We start from the raw sequence: 20,138 nt of genomic DNA, 5'->3' as shown, positions 1-20,138 counted from the left end.
TCTGACATGCACAGGTATGTGAGAAGCTTTTCAGATGTGTGTACTGAGCACAGGCTCGGTGTCCAAGAAATGGCAGAAGCTGCCATAGACTTCAGAGGTTAGGTTTCAGTGGTTCATACTCTTAGATGTGTGTAAAATTCACTCAAATTTAAGGAAGTTTTCCTGTCCCACTTTAGCCCACATTTGCTGAAAAATAGCTTACCTGTAAAAAAAAGGTAGTTTTTACCCAAGGTTTGTTTCAGTTTTTGTCTCACACCAGTCGCTATCTAAATTAGCAGTAAGTGGTTGTAAAAGAGTGGAAGAAGTACTTTTGAGATTTTAAACCAAAACAGTCTGAAGGGAGAAAAAAACCCAACCCACAACTCTAAGAAAAACCTGCTATAATAAATAATTTTAATTTATTTGTTGCTTTTGTCTGTGGCATACTAAAAGCCTTTAATTTCTTTGAAAACTTCACTGTGCAAAGCATTTACATCTTATTTCCAGATGCTCCTCTTTCAACAGTTTCAAATTCTATTCGACTGAAAGCTAATGGACCTATGAAGGATTTCTGCATGAATATGTTACAAAAAAAGATCTCATTTGCTCAGCCTTCCTCTGTGTTCACTATATAAAACTATAATAAGTATTTAGACAGGTGAATTTGTTTTGCAGCAACAAATCACAGTGGACATGAGGATCCTGGCACAGTTGTTACTGGTGTTATACTAACGCTATGCTACACTACTTAAAGTAGTGTCAGTGTAGTAAAGTAAGGGCGAGTCTGGTTTATCTTCCTCAACGGATTCAGGGACAGTTTCTCAAATATTGTTTGTCACAAAACACAGTGATGGAAGATTGATTTATACACAAAGTTTTATCTTCAACCTGCTTTCAGTAATTTATAATATTATATTTGATAAAGTAACCATAATATAACTTGACAGACTGGAAATAATGCAACTTGAATGTGAACAGAAAAGGTAATGGTAAATCTGACACTCATAAAGCCATTAAGCATCTGAATAGAACAATGCTTCCTCTATTCTTGTCTGCTTTTTCTTGAAACAGGTTATAACAGAGTCTTTTCTTCCTGCTTCTACGTTGCCTTTCAGTAAGACAAGCCATGCTGACTTAGTCATCATTTTCAAAAGGAATTCAGTCCCTTTTAGCACTGATTAGCAGAATCACCAGAGGCAGGCAGAGATGCCACACAGCCTTTTCCCTGTTGATTTTGCCACCTCACTCCAATGAATCATGTCCCAGAAAAAGCTGACAGATTAAACAGCGTACTGGCATGGAGACAGGTCTCAGGTGTTTGGAGAAGCAGTCATGCTCATTTTTACTTGTCATTTAAGCGAGGCAATATATACATACATACAAAGGTGAAAGCTAAACCTTTACTAGTTTTCTCCACATGTGTCCTTCAACATACACTTGGTAGGCTCCCCACACTGGAGTAATGCAAATCCACTTTCACCAAGAGTGGGCCACACTGCTCAGGACCCAATATTTTCAGCAGACATACTCAGATAAGCAAAATCATACCAGATCTGTAGTGACCTCAACTGACTTAAATTTCAACTAGCAGTATTTGGCTCTAAATAAGATGAGATAAAAAGAAATGGAATTTCTTTCTGAGCTATTTTAAGGGCAGCGACTACTATGTATAGAGTCAGAATAAGTGGCTGAAGTTGAATTTAAAAGACAGACATATTTTTGTTTTGCTGTTTCCAAATATAGTCTCATCTGTTCCAAAGTCTGAACAACAGAAGAAAAAGAAGAAAAACTATAGCAAAGAACCCCATCCTTCTGCGAGCAAACCCAAGGTTTTTCAGTATAGAAAGCAACACCAAAGGAAAACCAAACTGTGCCACGAGAGTTTCAGCTGTTTTGATACTAAAGGACAAAGCCTATTTCTGAGTCTTGCCTGAAAAAGGTGTGTAAACTTAGATCTTCTGTAAGTCCAGAATTTCTGCTATTCTAAGACAGTTCTAAAGCAGTCTCACTGGTGCCTGGCTTCTCTGACTGCACACAGAAGTCTTGCTTATGTGAACTGAGGTTAAATTATGGAAAAATCTGTATGTTTGCATAGGTAACCCTGCTAAGCTATCCAGGTCCGGGCTTTGGAGAAAGTAATGTAAACACTGAAACGTGCTATGCCACTGCAGTACAATTAAATTTGAAATTTTAAGTAGATTGGATTCAAAGGTGCTGCAATGTTGGCATTGAGTTTAGTGTGTAGGACTTAAACTATTTCCCATTCTGTCTATACTGTATTCTATAGGAAACCTATATGTGCAGGGACTCTTACTAAAAGAAGCATTTCCTTCTCAGAGGAAACGAAGGTGCAATGTCTGTTTTACCATTTTTCATTCGTTTTTTTGAGAAGCACCCTTCTCTGGAAGAAAAGGCGCACAGACTGGAAAAATGCTTACTTCCACCTAAAAGGCGTTTTAGCCTTGGAAAAGCCATCTCACTTCCAAGGAACACTTAGAGAAATAGAAGTTTTGGTTGCCATGCTAACAGGGAATCACTCAACTGAGTCCAGTGAAACAAAACCGCACAAATGACGTTTTCTTGGAAAAACAGGGAAATATTAGATTAAGAGGCCGCAGGTTTTGCCAACTGCAGCCAACCGCACGCTTCTGCCCCTTTGCAGAGTGGGATGTTCTGCCAGCCTTGAAGCCTCCAGAGCTCAGCTGCTCCCTTCCAACAGGACCACGGCTTCTGTCCCACCGCCGCAAGAGCCCGCATCTCGCCAGGGCAAACCCCAGGCAGGGGTGAACCCCACCAGCGGCTCTGTGCGCCCTGCGAGCCCCCCCCGGCTCGTTCCACCCTGCTCCCCCCCACCCCCGAGATACCTGCGGGTCGCCGTCCTCCAGGTCCCCCCCCCCGGAGCCTTCCCGGCAGGACCCCAGCCTTCCCGGGAGGGTCCCTGCGGACTGCACCGGCGGGGAGCCCCGGCCCCTCGGCGCCGGGGGCGACCACGGCGGGGACGCCCAGGGTTCCGGGGGGGGATTGGGAAGCAGCGGCGGGGCGGGGGGCACGGCGGCGGGGCTGGGCGGGGAGCGGAGAGCAGGCGGCCCCCGTGCGAGAGATGCGAAGTGCCGGTACGGCCCCGCCGGCGGCCCCCCAGCCCCGTCGGGGCCGCAGCGGCCGCGGGGGCCGGCGGGGCTCCCTCCCCAGCGGCGGCCGCCCCCCCTCTCGCCCGCAGCGGCCGGCAGATGCGGAGCTTTCTCCCCCGCGGCGGTGCCGCCCCCGGCCCCTCCGCTCCCCTGCAGGTGTCACACCTCGCCCGGCCGCCGAGGGATGCCGCTTCCCACGGCTGCCAGGGAAAAAGCCCAACAAGACCACGTTTGTTACGCGCAAGAGAAGGAACGGGATCTTAGCGCTCCTCCGGGCTGCGACCGAGGAGGTGCGCGGCGTCGCCCGACGCTTGTGTCGGCGCAAAAGTTGCCTCAGACCGTCCTAGGGACTTTCTTTTTTGTAGAGGGACAGGAAGGCAGTCAAAGATTCAGGAAGAGAACACGTCAAAGTTGACGAGAACTTACTTGGTTTAGGTGCGTGCGCTGACAGCCGGCATCTTCCTTCAGCAGCTTTAACGGGTCACATTTTCTCTCGGAAGCAACCTTTTCAAACCCTTTTGTAAATTAAATCCCTGTAAGAGGTGTCTGTTTCGCTGGCTCTCGTCCACCTCAGCCGCTTTCCCCCATTTTTTACTTTATTCTCGCCATGCTTGCCACACGTGCAGCCGCTCTCGGATGCCCGCCCACGAGTTAGCGGGTGCCCACCACCACCTCCAGCCGGGGGGACCGCGCCTGCCGCCGGGCTCCGGTGCAACAGATGAGAGGCAGGTTCTTCCCAGGCTGCTCAGTGCGGCATCTCCTTATTCCCACGGGGAGCCTCATGCCGGCTGTAAAAAGTCACGGCTCCTTCCGATGCGACGGCTCCCTCCGGAGCGCAGGCTGCGCAGCGCGGGGAGGGAGGGAAGGAAGAAAAAGACAGACCGACCGACCCCAGAACAGAGGCAGCCAGAGCGCGGAGGGGCGAGCGCCGGCCTCTTCCCGTCCTCGCCGCCCCGCTCCGCTCCGCTCCGCTCGCCCGGCGGCCCCCTGCGCGCCGCCGCCGCCCGCCTGCGCCCCCCGGCGGCCGCGCCGCGCACTGCGCCTCCGCGCCGGGCTACCGCGGGGGGCTCCGCGCCCTGCGCCCCCGCGGGGCCGGGCTGGCCCCTTGGCCGGGGAGGGGGGGGGGTGTCTCCGTGCGGGGTTCACCCGGACGTCTGCCGGGGTGAGGGGGGCAGGAGGGAGCGAGGAGACACCCCCCTGCAGCCGGAGTCGGGGTCCGGGGTGCGGTGCCCGGTGCCGCTGCCGGGCAGGTCCGCCAGCGAGCAGCGGTGCGCTCCGGAGGAAGTTTTGCTATTGCATCTCTCCGCGGCTGGGAAGGGCCGAAACCGCTCCGTGCAATCGCGGGGGGGGGGTGTCTGCCAGTCCACCTCCGCGGGGGCCTCTCGGGGTGCCCTTCGGGCCCGGAGCCGAGGTCTGGGGTCGGTGGCTTTGGCGCTGCTCCTCCCCGGGGCGCGGCGAACGCTCTGGCCGGGCCGCCGAGCCCGGGGCTGGGGCTGGGCGCCCCCCCCGCGCCCCGTCCGGCGGGCTCGCTCCCGGCCCTTCTGCTGCCCCAGCCGCGGCTCGGTCGGGCCGGCCTGGACGTTAGCGGGAGGCCGTGCGGGGCCGAGCCGCGGCCGGGATTCGTGGCAGAGGAGCGGGAGGGATGGAGCTAGACACCGTTTCCTCACTTGACTTTTCCTTTCCCTAAGAAATTAGGACAGAACGTAAGTGCACGAGCGTAGAAACGGTAAGGAGAAAGCGCAACGCGCGGAGACCGAGACAGCCAGGTCTTTTCCTTTTTTTTTTTTTTTTTTGAGTCCTGTTGGGACTCGGCCCCGTGCTGGGGTTTCTGGACACGGTGCAGGCACGGAGCTTGGGGCGGGGGGGCACCTGCCACCATATGCGGAGCCCGCCGTGGCCCCCCCTCCGTGCTGCCCCCCCGCTCCGTGCTGCGCCCGCCCCGGGCGAGCATCCCCCGCGGCCCCATCCCTGCCTGCAGCACCCCCCCCCCGAGAGGCCGACTCCCGCTGGGTGAACAGCTTCCACCTTCGGGTGCCGGGCGAGCAGGGCCGGGGCAGCCCCGGGAAGAGCCGCCGGCCGCGGCCGAGCCCCGGCGGAGGGCGCAGGCAGCGCGGCCGCCGGCAGCCCCTCGCCGCGGACCCCGGACCCCCGGGCGGGCGGGCGAAACGCTCCGAGGGCGAGAGCGTCCGTCGGGCCGAGCCGGTCCCGCCTGCCGGGAAAAGAGAGCGCGGCGCACCCCGAGCCGCGGAGCGCCCGGCGGGGCCGTGAGGGCAGACGCGGAGGAGCCGCCGGCTGCAGCCGCTCTCGGGAAAGCCGACGGGGCCGGCGCCGGACCTGGCCGGGCAGCGGAGCCGAAGGAAGCGGCGGTGCCGCGGCTCTGCCTGGAGCCGAGCGGTGGAGGCGCCGGGGGATTCTGCTCTGGGACTTCCACGGCTGCGGCACCGCGCCTCTGCACCAGGCTGCCGCGGGAACTGCCGGCACGCGTATCGCAGGCGTGCCCCGAAGTAGCTGCTGTTACGATTTCGGCAGAAACGTGGTGCCTTGGGGGAGCTGCTCGGAAAACGGCCTGGTGGCACCGAGCGGTGCGGGCTGTAACAGGTCTCTGCGTGGCTCTTCCGAAGAGGTGCTGCTAATCGAACCCGTGAGATCGACTCGTGTTGATTCAGATACAGATCAAATGCCAAAAGCAGCTGTTTCGGGAAGCTGAGCCAGCCATTCTAGAATACACGCGTATGAGTGCATGCACATGGATGTGTGTACACACGTAGACCCTTACACGCACAGCCCCACCAAGGCAGGGCGAGAGAATTGGGTGAGCAGAGGCACCCTAGTGCAAAGACACCCTGAGAGCCTGCAAGGACGTATGGCAAAGGCCATGCCATTAGATTGCGTTGGAATTGTTAGCGTGAGCTCGTCTACCTGTCACTGGAGTATTTGTACCCCTTGTGCGTGCTATCAGCACTACCGAGATGGCACTGCGTCACTACAGGTTGGAAGTGTAAAGTGTAGACAAGACTTACTTTCAGAGGTATTTGATGTTCACTTCCCAGCAGAAAGTGGTCTTTTCCCCATGCATTTCCTTGGTAGGTCTGGAGAAGCCAAGTTCTGAGTGTAATCTTTAACTGTTTAACAAGCAAATACCTCTGTGATTAACAGTATTTCCTTTGTCTTTTTATGTGTATCACTGTGACATTTCTTCTTTTCAGGGGTGAAAGCAACATGGCACTGTCAATGTGCTTTACGCTTTCTGGCATTTTACATATGATAACCCATTAGCAGTCTCCTGTGGGTCTTGCCAATGCTTATAATTCCCAATTAAACTAATGTTCAGATAAAATCTCTGTGGTATTACTCAGATGAAAATGAAGTAAATAGAATTTTATCTCTGATTCAGGACAGTGGGGTCTGGGTCTTTGCAACGTTCTGAGTGTATGCTAGTATATTTTATTCCTAGCACGTAGCTAGCTGCAAAATGTTTCTCAGCAGTAAGTACTGTGGCAGGGAGAGAGAGGTATAGGGGGAAAACTAAACATTCTGTGAAACCCGCATCACATATTGAGGTTATATGGTAACAGCATGATTGGGCCTTCCTTTAATCTGCTCACAGTGTCACACCAAATTAGGTTCTCCTTGGGATCTTGCCATTTCCACCCCCATGTTACACCATTCTCCTCAGAACACCTACCGACGCATGCCCAGCAGCTGACCATTTGCAGTTCAGCTAAATCTTTCCCTTCTCTCTGCAGTTTGTGCAAAAATCACTAGGGTGTATCTCTTGTTTTATTTCATGAACTGCTACAAACAGAAAAACAAAGGTTAAGGGCATCTTGAAAACTAGGGGAAAGTTGGAGCATTTAGAAAATACTAATTGATTTCACCTTCTAGCATCAATGGGTACAGATACGAACATCTGCAGCAGGTGCTAATCAGTTTAACTTTACCCAAATCAGTGAAGCTGAATTGGCTCACCTGGAGAGATGGCTCATTTTCTTGAATGAGGAAAGAAAAAGCAATACAGAAATTTTAACCAGATTTGCTCAGTCAGTACTAGGTAAAAAGTGCTATAATATTCCTATGTCTCAGCATCTTTTATTTTTGTATTAATGACAGCTTTTCTTACTAGTAGCACAAAAATTTAAAGGATTATGAAATTTTCACTAAGATGGAGATTTACATGCGTAGGAAAGAAATTTAGTGCAATTATTTAGAATAATCTTAATTTTTTTAATTAATTAATTTTTTATTAATTTAGGATAATAGAGGAAGATTTCCTCAGCTTTCTATTATTTTCATGTGATTTTAAATATGCTTGTACTGATCAATTACTCATTAGCAATGATGCAAAAATGTGAAATCACACAGTACAATAGTATCTCATTGCAGTTTAGAATTTTTTCTGTGTTTGTCTTGGAGACTACATTGTTACAAAGAACAAGGATTATCTTTTTTTTTTTTTTCTCTGCATTAATCTAATTTATGAAATCTGTTACAAGCTAATTCCATTAGTTCTATTGTAACAGGCCATGCACTTCTCCCAGCCAGAACTTTTTGCAAGCAGTAAATTGTTCTTGCCAGCCCACAACAGGCATTCCATACTATTAAGTCTTTCCTTCCACATAACTCAGTGTATTGCCATTTATGTACTTAAATACCATTAGTAAACACTCAAGTTTCCAAGACTTGAGAAAAAGAGATTCCTTTTATTGAATAATTGAAGAACATGAGGAATTTGTGAAAGAAAGGGGCAGGGGAGAAACAGCAGAAATCTTTCAATTTTTGTGAAACATTTATTGGTGGAAAAATTGTTCTTGTGAAGGTTTAGTGGGGGAAGAAGGTTGTGAGTAAAGAGAGAGACAGGAACATGCAAGGAAAGGGAGAAGTAGAGGAAAAGACATTGATCCAGGGAAGCAAATAAATAGTAACACTTTTCTTAAAGCAGGCAAGTACTGACCTCAGCTGTGGGACCCTTGGACTCAGGCTCTTTTTCTATGCCAGGTCAACTAGAATCTTGAACTGTCTTTCTTTCTTTCTTTTTTTAGTTTGTTTTCATCAAAAAGAAAAAAAACAAAAAACAAAAAAAAACCCAAAAACAACAGGACAGGGCCAAACACAAGTGAACTACTGGAAAAATTTTCCCATACTGAATTTTGGTATTTGCTCAATCTTAATTTCAGGTCATGACAAGCAGGTCCTTGTCTGACTTTCTCAAGACCTCCAAGTTATTCAGGTGAGAAGATATTCGGGGTTTGTATTTTAATAGAGGGAAGCGGGTCCCTTAGCTTTATTGACAGTTAAATTGTTGTTTAATTTTATTTTTGAAGCTTACATAAGAAGTATGCAGAATTCTAGGAAGACTTCCCGTTTTACTAGAACTTAAATCCCAACAGTTCATATTTTTAGTGGACAGCAAGCAGTTAAGCTTCGTTTACCTACCTACATTTGTCAGTTCTCCAGAAGTCACGTCACTTAATTTTACTGACATGCTACAAACTCCTTCTCCTTTCTTCTACCCAGAGTTTTTTAATTATTAAAGCTTATTTTTCTGACATCAGAGGGTGGAAATTGGTGCACTAAGGTTCACTGCTTTCTTTTGCAATATTTTTAATGAATAGTAGAATGACATCCTGTAAATTTTTGGTGTTTTTCAAAGCCGTTTAGTTTTTGTCCTCCGTGATTATTTTCAAGTGTCCGTGCTTCCCAGTAAAGACTTACATTCTTTCAGAATACCCAGCTGTTACATTTTTGAGATTTTTCTGGCACAATCTTTCAGTGTAGGGGTTTTAGGAAGGCACAGGTCTAACGGGTCAAACCCAGTGCTGGAGTGGGATTCAGCTCCAGATTAGAGACATCTAAATTTAGGTGTACACCTTTGAACTGCTGAGTGTCTTAAGCTCCCTTTAGAGGCAATGGAAATCTATTCAACACAGTCATGGGAGCTTAGAGAAAAGTTTAGCTTTGAATGTGGGTTTTGACTTCCTTATGAGCTAAATAGCACTCTACTGAGGGGGGCAAACACCAAAGAAGAGGTGCCTTGTGCTGTTTGAGGTTCCCAAGGCTATCCAAGAGACCTGCAAAAGGTGAACAGATAGTTTTTGTCTTGTCTTGCCTTGCCTTCCCAAGGAACTTGTCTTACAGATGACCTGTACCTTTCTGGAGGTTAGACCGGGACCGGGTACTCTGTGACATCTCACAGGGCATTGGACATCTATGCACAGGCACCTGAATCCACACTAGATCCCTTTTGCCTCTAATAGGAGATCAGCCCTCTATCTCACATATAAACACCAAGATTATAGACACACAAAATCAGATGTTTGAATCATGATCCTTACATTTACATGGCAAAAGCATTAAGACAGCGATGGCAAAGCAAAGTTTGTTGAAGAAGAGTAGAAAGTAAACCAAAACAACGATCCCTTTCTCATTTTCTGAAAGAGCTGAAACCTTCACCTGTGTTTATAAGGGTGGTAACCTGGTAAAAGACCTGAAATCTTGGAAACAAATGGGATCTTTCATTTGGGAGATAAAAGGAAACAAGAGGCTGGATGCCAGGGAAAATAGCCAGACAGTTTAGGTATCTCTAAGAGTATGTGGAATAAACAGAAAGAACGAGATGTCTTGCTACACAAACAAAGCTATAACTTAATTTGCAAGACAGGGACTTTGTAGGATAAATCAAAAGATTGGAGTGTTGTTATAGAAGGGTACAGGCTGTTCAGGAAAGAAAGGCTGGGAAAAGGAGAAGGCAACATTATATTACCAAGAATGTGTTTATGATCTTCTGAAAGAGAAGGTAGATACATCAAAAGTCTCTAGGGGAAGAAAAAACAGGGTTTCGTAAGAGAAGTCCACCTCAAATCAGTTTGGGAGAAGAGGTGGTTGGACATCTTAAACATGTTGTAAAGCATAAAAAAGAAAAAGGAAAATTTTGTTGGAATTGTCGCAATGTGATTTTACATCCTCAACAGGTAGAGAGTATAACTAGATTTTACTCTGTCTTAATGGAGTGGAGAAGCTGAAAATGTAAAGGTGGAGGCCTCTCAGATCTGATAAAAGTGAGTTTGAAATAATAGGAATTAGAACAGCAGAGAACAGCACTTTAAAAAAGGAAGGTGGTGACAAACTTAGATGGCTGGTAGGAAAGGTTGGAGGTTTTGGAGGAACATATGTTCAGAGAGAGAGTCGGCCATAAGAAGCTGTTGCAAAAAAAAAAAAATAGTTGCAGGAAAGACATAGTCATGCAGAATGTATTAGCAGGAGTGTAACACATGAGAAATCATTTTTTTTCTCTAGCTAAGCAGCACTTTATGTCAGCTTCGGACCTCATGTTTGACAGTGGTGTAAAAAAAAAGAAAAAAAACCTGCAGGGAGCTAGAGGTCAGCATCATGGATAATAAGGTAATGTGACCTTTTAGAAATATTTCAACTGGGCTTGTTCTACCTAAGAAAAGATACCTTAAAGCTATAGTTATATAGTTCATAGTTGTGTAAAAGGCAGTTGTAAAGAGACAGCTAACATATTCACCAGAAGTAGAAGTAATCGATTTTTTGTCTTAGCAAGGAAAACCTAAACTATACATAAGTAGGATATTTCTAACTATAAAAAGAGTTAACTACTGGAAGATTTCACATGAGAAAGTTGTGGAATCCGTATCTTTGAAACATGTGAACTTTTTTCTGAGTAGCTTTTTTCCTATTTTAGGATTCTCTAAGTGGCTGTAATGAGACATTTTTTCTCCAAAACTTAGTGTACCCCTTTTTACAGACGATATTTTGGGAAACTGAGTTTTCATGCTTTTAAGAAAGACATGCAGCCAATCTGTTTGCACTCTCAGATGCCATTTGAACAGCGTGATTCAACTTTGGAAGCATATGTAGCTCAAGAGAGCAAATACAGTTTCTGTCCTGGCCTTTACATCTGAAAATGGGGAATTCTTCCCTTTGGGCAGAGTCCCATAAAAGCCAGCAGGGCACCAGTGCATGCAAGCACAGGAATTTGGCTTGTGCCCTTTGTGGTTTAAGACAATAGGACTTTGTATGAGGAATTCAACTGCCTAACCACAGGCACCATTTTAGATTCCTTAGGGTATCCCAAAGGCCCAGGTAGGGCCGGCAGGTGTAACCTCAGCCTGACAGCAGATCCATACCCACCCAAAGGAGCAGATGGAATATCCCACCGGCCGCATGCTCCATGGTGCCTAAAACGGCACCAGGCAGCTGAATCCTAAAGGTGCTTTTTGGCAGTTTCATATTTTTTTCAACTAACTTTTTGCTAAAGCATACAAATTTTTCCCATGAAATCTATTTGTAACTGTGTTTTAAATGCAAATCATAGGCTAATTACCCAAGCCTTACAAAAACCATAATTCTCCTTCTCTCTCCACCAGACAAATACATCAGTAGTGCTTTTAATGTGTGAGAAAGGGAGATGTTTTTAAAAATGTGTCACTTTTATAGTATATTAATGATCTGTTTCCTAAAATCTGCAGAATAACAACAGTTCAGCTTGGTGGTGGGTTGTGTTGAAAGTGTGTAGAACCTGAGACAGCATATAAAATTTACTCAGTTTGCAGACGGACACTAGAACAAGTAGGAGATGGAAAATATTCAGGCTTGAGACATCAGTTCTCTCTACCTTGTAAATAGGTCTTTTGTGTTGTTTCTGAGACTTGGTTTTCTTACTTATGTTGTGGCAATCACCTTTCTTTATCACACCATTATGACTGTGCACTCAGTATCTAGGAAGAAATCGTAAATACCTGTAAAACCATTAAACGCCCTGTAAGTAGTAACAGTAAGAGACCTGCCTAGAATGGATGCTGCACTGAGTCTGCATTTTAGATAAAAATAGTTATCTTTTTTTAAGATGTGTTCATGAATGTAAAGTGCTGGAAGAGGATTGTTTCTGTGTATAAACAGTCTTGTTATGCATACTGCGTCTCACTAATAGTTAAGCATAATGATCATATATATTTTTTATGGCAGTTCATATTGATGACATTAAGAGAGGCAGAGGGTATCAAGAAGATATCAAAGGATGTTTCAAGATTGAAGTTGCTTTCCTTTAACGGTTAGAAACAATTTCTTTTGCCAGATCTTTTATGCTTGTATATAGCTAGGCAGAAATAAACTAAAAGAGAATTGACTCATGTTTTTATTATTATAATTTTAGAGAGCTTTCATAGCTTTCTGATTATTTTTTTTTAATTTGTTTTGTGTGTGTGTGATGGAACAGTATGAAATTGGCTTCCTGGATTTCAAATTGCTTAATGCAGTCTTTAGCTACATTTTTGATATTATATTCTCCAAGAGATGTTAAACTCAGAAGGACATTTACTTCACATTTGATTATGTGTAACAGAAAAGCAAGATAATTTTTTGCATAGATTTTCAGAACATTACTTAATGAGTAATTCTGAGAGAGTGAGCTTGTTTTTATCCTAAAATAAATGGATACCGTTATATTCCCCAGTTACTCCAGTGTGTTGTGCCCATGATTATTAGCTGAAGAGAATTGACAGAAGCTGGGCAGGGCAGAGGGAAGAACAAGCATACCGAGAATATGGCTACATCGCCTCAGTCCCGAGGTGTGGAGTTTCTAGGTGTGTGTTTTCTGTAGTGTGTTTTACAGTTTAGGATGATGCACCGATAGATGGTGCTCTGGAGACAATTTGCAGTCATTGCACAGCTGTGGAAGGTGCACATCCTTGTACTCACACACATCTGCGTGAGGCATGACATAGGCTCTCACAAAGACTTACTTCTACCCTTCTCTTATTTCTTATCTCACACACTTTGTAGAGTTTCATGCTCAATTCAAAGTCAACAAAAATCATGCACGATCTTACTGAAAAATCTGTATTGCATATGTGGGTGTATGTTTGTAGGTATTTTTTATTAAAGGAGAGAGGCTGGTCAATATTTTCTTTCAGTTCAGTATCTTTTTCTGGCACTGTACTCACCATAAGCTGTTAGACTTGTTTGGTGAACGTCTGTAGTACAGGGTATCATCTCTCCGGGTATTTTGTGCAGGTGTGTCGTCCTGCACAGAGCTTTAGCCTCTTATCACTTGATGACTGACTGTGTGGGAAAGAGGGGCAACAGCTTTGCTGTGTCTGTTCCCTGCCTCTGGTCACTGCTGCCCTTGCTGTGGGAAGGGCGATTGTTTTACACAAGAAGAGTTTATTTTCCATCAATGCTATGGTGGGACCACTGCTGGGGATCAAGAAAGGAGACATCTATCAGAGTGAGTCAGACTGTCATGTTCTTGAGACCCTGAAGCCTCTGTATCTCAGGATAGTTCAGCAGTTAATATGGTGGTGCTCAGATCCTGCTTCCATGGGTGCCTAGTTTCTATGCAGGTCCTAAGACCTCTGGTGAGATCCACCTCACCAGATGTTAAACAGCTACAGTACAGATGTCTGTATGAGATACTTTCTTGCATATAAGCTACACTGCAATCAATGTAGACAAAATGCTTCAGCAAAATATTTTCATAGATGAGATGCATCTTGCTGTAGGAATGCCTTTTTCTCCTCAATGACTACAAAGACAGAACACGGCACTTGGTCTTCATATAAACATCTGTAATGAATCTCATCCTTGTAGTCCAAAGAAACACAACTGAGCATGGCCTTCTGGGAGAGGAAATGTAAGCTACATTGCAACTTGGAATGAGGAATTTACAAACATCATGTCCATAAGTGTATAGAGTAAGCTGAGTTACATCATCTCGGCTGCATCCTTTAAGTCCAGATCCAGTTTGCTTGATAAGCTAAGAATCCTTTCATTTTCTGGCCATCACATGGTCTGTGGAGTGTGTGTGGGATTGCTTCCTTCTGCAACACCCACAAAGGTGTACCATAACTGGAAGTGAGGATTAGTGAGGACTTGGGCAGGCAGCTATTGTTTGTGCCTCCTGGGCCCATAACCTAGACATGGTCTGATGGTGAAAGGGTGCCACATCTTCCAGTAAGAAAATTTAGACCTGTCAGACCTTGAGACTGGATAAGCAATGAAGACAGATACAATAAGGGAGTAACTGCATTTCATGGCACCATTTTTCAACTGAAGATTTCTATGAGGCAGCAGAGTACGATGTATCATTTGGACCTGTACTGTCTCATTCTACACACTCTCTATGGAGTCTAGTGGAGTTACTGAATTGCCTTTCTCAGGGTCTGTAAAGACTCTACAATCACTTTTATTCAGACATCAGAGGCAGAACTGAGAAAAATATTGAAATAGCTATTTCATCTTTTTGAAATTAAATCTTCATTCAAAATCAGTTCCTTAATGTTTCTCTACAATAACTCCAGTTCATTCCAGATCAGTCTTGAGTATCTAGATTTTGTAAATACTCTGATGCATTCTCTTAAATTCACTAAATGTCTGAAAATTCCTGACTGTGAATACAATAATTAGAATGATCATGCAGATGAGCACACAAAAGGAGAAGATGCAGTTAATATAAATACATTTTTAATACCAGAATGAGAGATAATGAGGATGTATTTCTAATAGTCATCCAACTTTACTCATGTAACTTTTCTAGGGGAGAGAAATATTTGAAGCAGCTGTTGAAGTAGAGCATAAAGACTATTTTGAATGCTACTGAAGTTATACATGTTGTTGCTGTAAAAGAATGGTAATAAATAAGTGTACTCACTAAACAAAGGATATTTAGTGCAATAGAATAGTCTGTGTTTGTGTAAACTAGCACAGCACTGTTGATAATAATGACTTATAAAAGCTAACGCTGATTTTGTCCAGTAGGATTTCATTGAAAAGCACTTAGAGACATGGCAAAAAAGACCTGAATATGAAAATCCAAAAGCTTCATCAATAACTGCCTTCTGGAGTTTGGCTGACATCATATCCATTCTAAAATATAATGTAATGCTGGCATTTTCACTGAGTTTATACACTTCTCACCACTGCTACCCAAAGATTTTGCCTAAATACATAATGTAGTTTTTCATGACTTGCTAGAAATCTTTTTTTTTCTATCTCAGATAATTTTGTGGGTGGAAATACTCCTCTGTAATTGTATCATTTGTGCAAGTGACTGTCAAGGTTTTCAAGAATTTCTAGGTTTATTATGCATGTTAAAATTTATGAATAGTTTCCTAAAACTAAAGAAATTGCTTGAACTATGGAAAAAATCAAATTTTCTAATCACTGAGATCCTGTGACTGTTAGATCATTTTCTTTCTTGAAGTGACTTCTGTAACAATTTTATGTCTATAGAGACCTTTCCCTCTGCTAAAATATTTGTATTTGTCATCATTTAGTTTTAATGTTAAATCACTTCATAACGTAAGAACTGTTTCATCTGTCACCCTAGAAAAAAATTCCTATGCACTAGCTGCTTTCATACCTCACACATTAATAAGGAACATTTTCATGCTTTGTCTCCTAAACAACGGTTTCCAAAACAGTCAATATCAACCATCTAAAATGCTAAATTTGGGAGTGATTTTAAAAAAACATAGTAATAATAATAATAATAATAATGACACTTTCATGTCTTGTTTCTATCTGGGAAAACTGCTGAGATCTGATGGCTCATGAAATTCATATATTTAATTTAGAGTCAATAAATCTTTTAAAAGTAACCTTCTGTGTGATTAGTCTTAATAGTTTACTGTTAGTGAAAAGAAATAGCCCATGTAGAGTAAAAAGGGAGGCATGACACCATTATCTTGCAATAAAGCCAAAAGACGTTGCAAAGAATGTATGGTTAGATTATTCGTGGCCTTTGGAGAAATCCTACAGGAGGGGAACAGGGTAGAGATCCTCTTCGTGGTGCACAGCCTTATGTTTCCCCATTCTTAGTGGTTCAGATCTCCCTGCCCCATGAGAAGACAGCATCGGTGCCAGACAGCACTCGTCTTGATCAGTGCTATCAGACAGGCAAGAGGACTACCGCGGTGGTGGAAAAGTGTCCCTAATTATTCTCCCGGCACGGGAGACACCATCGCTCCCTTCATCGCCGTGCTTCAGCCACGGTGGAGGGCTGCTGGAGGCAGCACATACCCCCAGACGCTGTGCCTGCTCGGTGGGGTGGGCTTCTCTCCACCCACCGCCACCGGCGCAGCTGGCCGTGGCCACCCGTCCCTTGGGGAGCCCCCAGGGCTGGCACCAGCACCGGGACCTGCAGCTCGGGTCATGGAATCACAGAATCATAGACTCATTTAGGTTGGAAAAGACCTTCAAGATCACCGAGTCCAACCATCAACCATGCCCACTAAACCGTGTCCTGAAGTGCCCTGTCGCCCCCTCCCTCCCCAGTACCCGCAGCCAGCTCTCAGCTGCTTGCTCAGCACGGGGCCCCCCCACAGACCACCAGCAAGCTATGCTCTCCTACCAGCTACAGCAGTGAAAATCTCTTCTTTGTACAGACTTCATCCAAATTTCCCTCTTTTTTTCTCTTCTAATTCTAAAAAAATGTGCACTGTGGGCAGTGCGTGCCGCACTGTAGTTGTTTCTTTACCACAAGAAGATACAGAAAACTATTTCGGAAGCCCAAAGTGTTTTATTAACAACCCTGTTAGGAGCACTAAATCACACACACATGCCTGAACTTCCCTGGCTTTTTAATTCTGGATTCAAACATTATATAGAGAACTATTTTCTTTTAAGGAAACAGATTTTTTTTTTCCCCCCAGTGGTATCCTCTCTCACAATTTCACTGGCTTGTACTAAAAGATCAAAAGCTGTTTAGACAAGGAAATTTTTCACCAGGAGCAGAACCAGTAATTCTGAAAGTCAAACTCAGCTGACCTTCCTAGGTAGGCTCCAGAAATACTCTTTAATTTTGCTACTTTGTTTGACATGTTGCTTTGAAGCATTATTTTCAGATGTACTTTCAGAAATGTTTTTCAAAGCTACTGAACCTCATGGGAAGGTTTGGAGGAAGTCAGCTTGATCCAGAATTGCCTTGCATGGAAAGTTAACCCTATATTGTGCATGGATTTACAAAATATTTCATTTCTCGGCAGCAAATGGTCTCAGTCCCCATCTGCTGCACCTTGCCAGTTTCATCTAAGAAATTAATCTTCCGTGATAGCAGGACATGATCCAAACTCTGAGCATTAGCAATTTTCTATCACCTGTAAAAGCATGTGCCTAATAAAAAATAAATCCATCTTAGAAAATGACAGAGAAGCTGAAGGAAAAATATATAGTCTTCTTTCCTGTGACTAATGTCTCTTTACATACTAAAGAGACAGTGTTTCAGTTCTATCATTTTGTCCAATGACTTTGTGTCCCACCTGGAATATTCTAGTTAAAGCTATAAATGAAAATGCTTGTTGTTTTTCTACTTTCTCTTTTTCTTCATTCATCTTCATTAGGCAACCTCCAACCCATGATCTAGAAGGACCCAGACATTAATGAATGCGTTTACCAGTCTGGTACCCAATCTGCTTGAAGACACGGGTGACATCAAACTATTTATAACTGTCCTGTTCAACAAATAGCCCTGTATTTATAACGGCATTTGTAAGGTTTCGTCTTATGTCATTAATGATGCACAGAGAGCATCTATATTTTTAAACAGAGGACATAATCACAGAATCTCTGCATGTACTGGCAAACCTAAATGGTAGTGACTGGATTTTACTTGTTTGGGGTTTCTTTTAGTTCTGAGGTTTTGGGGAATTTTTTCTCCCCCCGCCCTGCCATTCAAAGCATCCAAAACAATCTGAGGGCTGTGCTACAGTACCATTTTTTAGGCAAGAAACAGAGGTGTAAGTTGGATGTCCAATGGGTGTGACATGAAGTCATGGGTGGGTGCTTGGAGGTGCAGACCTTGCTGGGATAGTGTTGGCAAGTCCTGCTGTGCCGAGTTTTGTTGTGAGAGGAACGCACAGAAAAGAAACTCCAATATAAAATAACTTCGATGTTATATGGACAATCTGTGGAAAAAGGCCCAGGATTGCAATGAAGAGCTAAGTTTTTTGACAGTGCAAAAATACCCAGAGCTTCAGCTTCACAGATAAAAGCTACCATGTCTCTTCCTTCTACTGTTTTTAAAATAGACATATATATATAGTAGCAAAATGAATATAACCATGGTGGAAAATGCACTAAATAAAAGAAGGTCAAGGAAAGAGCTTGAACACTGGACTTCAACTATCCACACAGTTTAAGGGTTTTTTTGGACCCCTCTAATAATCTGTAAAACAAATGACACCAAACACCACTGAGTATTTACCCACCCTCTCACTAACACATTTCATTTTGTCATCTATGTGCAGGGAAGTGCCTATTGTAAGGAAACTATGTATATGTTGATCTATTACATCAATCTGAGATGAATAAATGAACTTACTGTGCATGAATGAGCATAGTTTGGCTATAATAACGATGGTTATATGCTCTACAGTGTATATTTGGTGATACTCATTTTCTCAAATTCATTTGCACTGTTCTTTTTTGGACTTGAGTATTGCTGAGATTCCTTGAAGCAGAGTATATTTGAGTTGCCTGTTGTGCTTATTTGTTGAAATTCAGAGCAATTATATTGGTTGTTTATTTCTTCATAGTTTTTTTTTTATAATTTCTGTGGGGATAATTCTATTAGTCACTTGGCAAATATGCTCATAAATAAAGTCATGGGAATGCCTCATTATCCTAAGAATAAATGTTATAACACTTTAGAGAGCCAGCAGTTAACTTTATTTATTTCATATTGAAGTCACCAATATCCACTGCAAGATATTTGTGTAGATCTATTTTTGCATAAGTAGTCTTTATTCACATGAAATTAATTACAAAAATTTTAAAGCACATTTTGATCTATCATTTACTCTGATTCTATATCCTACTTTGTGTAGCTTAATGTTCAGATTTTATACATTTAAAATCTTTGATTTTGAATTATTTTAACATTAAAGTAATTCACAGTCAGACTTTATATGGCATGTTCATACATTATTAAGTGCGTGATTACATGTATTTATGTAGAATTGTGTTAAATCATTAATTCATCATAAAGCTATAACATTCATTTTAGCTTCATAAGAAGGAAACTATTTATTTTTCTAATTGTTTTCCATTGTTACATACTTTGTTTTCACTCTTTCCTTATTGCTGTCTCCCTTAAACTCTTGGTTTGAGAAACAATAAGCACACAGAAATGCACAAATACCAGTTATGAATCTTCATGTTGCTTTATTTAAATAGACACTAAGTCAATATCCCTATTTAAAATAAAAGAGTTTTGAGCTATCTCTCCATGAAAAATTACAAACTTCTTTTTAAACTGAGAATTACTATCTTGACTGTATAAGCGTATGTGTAGATATATGTGGTACATATATATATATGTGTATATATGTGGTACAGGTAGAGTGCTGCAATGAAAAGAAAATTATAGCCCTGAATACTGCTGCTGAAGATCGTATTTAAATAGCCTACATGGCCATTTTACTAAAGAATTCTGGAAATGCATTGTATCTTGCAAAATACTGGGACTACATGTTTTGCTATTGCCGAGGGCAAGAACCTCTGTAGAAATTGCTTTCTGGTTCAATACCTCTTTGAAGGGAGAAAAGTAAAAGGTCTTCTTACCACATCTATGACTGTAGTTGGTTTTTTGGCCTTCTGCCCCTTTATGCCTAAAAGAAATATGGAAATAATGAGTGAAGGAAAACACATTCATTTCTTAAGTATGATTTGCATCTTTCCTTTTTAAAGCAGTTGCTTGTCTCCTTTCTTTTTATTTATTTAAATTATAAACATTACTGAACACATTCTTTTTATTTTTCTATTATATTTGGTGAAAAATTCCAGAATAATATATAAAAAATACAGTTAACAAATAAGAACTCCTTCATTTACAAGGAAAAAAACCCCGAAACAACACAATACTCTATTTCAGCTTCCATAAAAAATTTACTGCTTTCACATGTTAATGAAATTCATGCTTCTGGACAAGAATCCACTGAGAGAAAACATTTCTTACCAACAAAACACAGATGTCTGTATTAAAAACAGGAGACAGAGGTGGTCATTAAACAGAAC

At 43.2% G+C, this 20,138-nt stretch overlaps 1 protein-coding gene across 1 annotated transcript in view; it reads right to left on the bottom strand.

Annotated features, from left to right (window-relative positions):
• Positions 1-4,041, bottom strand: part of TRPC4 (transient receptor potential cation channel subfamily C member 4) — a 152,180-nt gene extending 148,139 nt beyond the window's left edge. The window contains exon 1 of the mRNA XM_069807919.1: positions 3,534-4,041. The gene's annotated coding sequence lies outside the window, so the exon portion shown is untranslated. The remainder of the gene's footprint in view (positions 1-3,533) is intronic.
• Positions 4,042-20,138: the final 16,097 nt, after the last annotated feature.

The sequence above is a fragment of the Haliaeetus albicilla genome, chromosome 20 (assembly GCF_947461875.1).
Source record: "Haliaeetus albicilla chromosome 20, bHalAlb1.1, whole genome shotgun sequence".
Classification (NCBI taxonomy): Eukaryota; Metazoa; Chordata; class Aves; order Accipitriformes; family Accipitridae; genus Haliaeetus; species Haliaeetus albicilla.
This window is presented reverse-complemented; position numbering and strand designations above follow the sequence as displayed.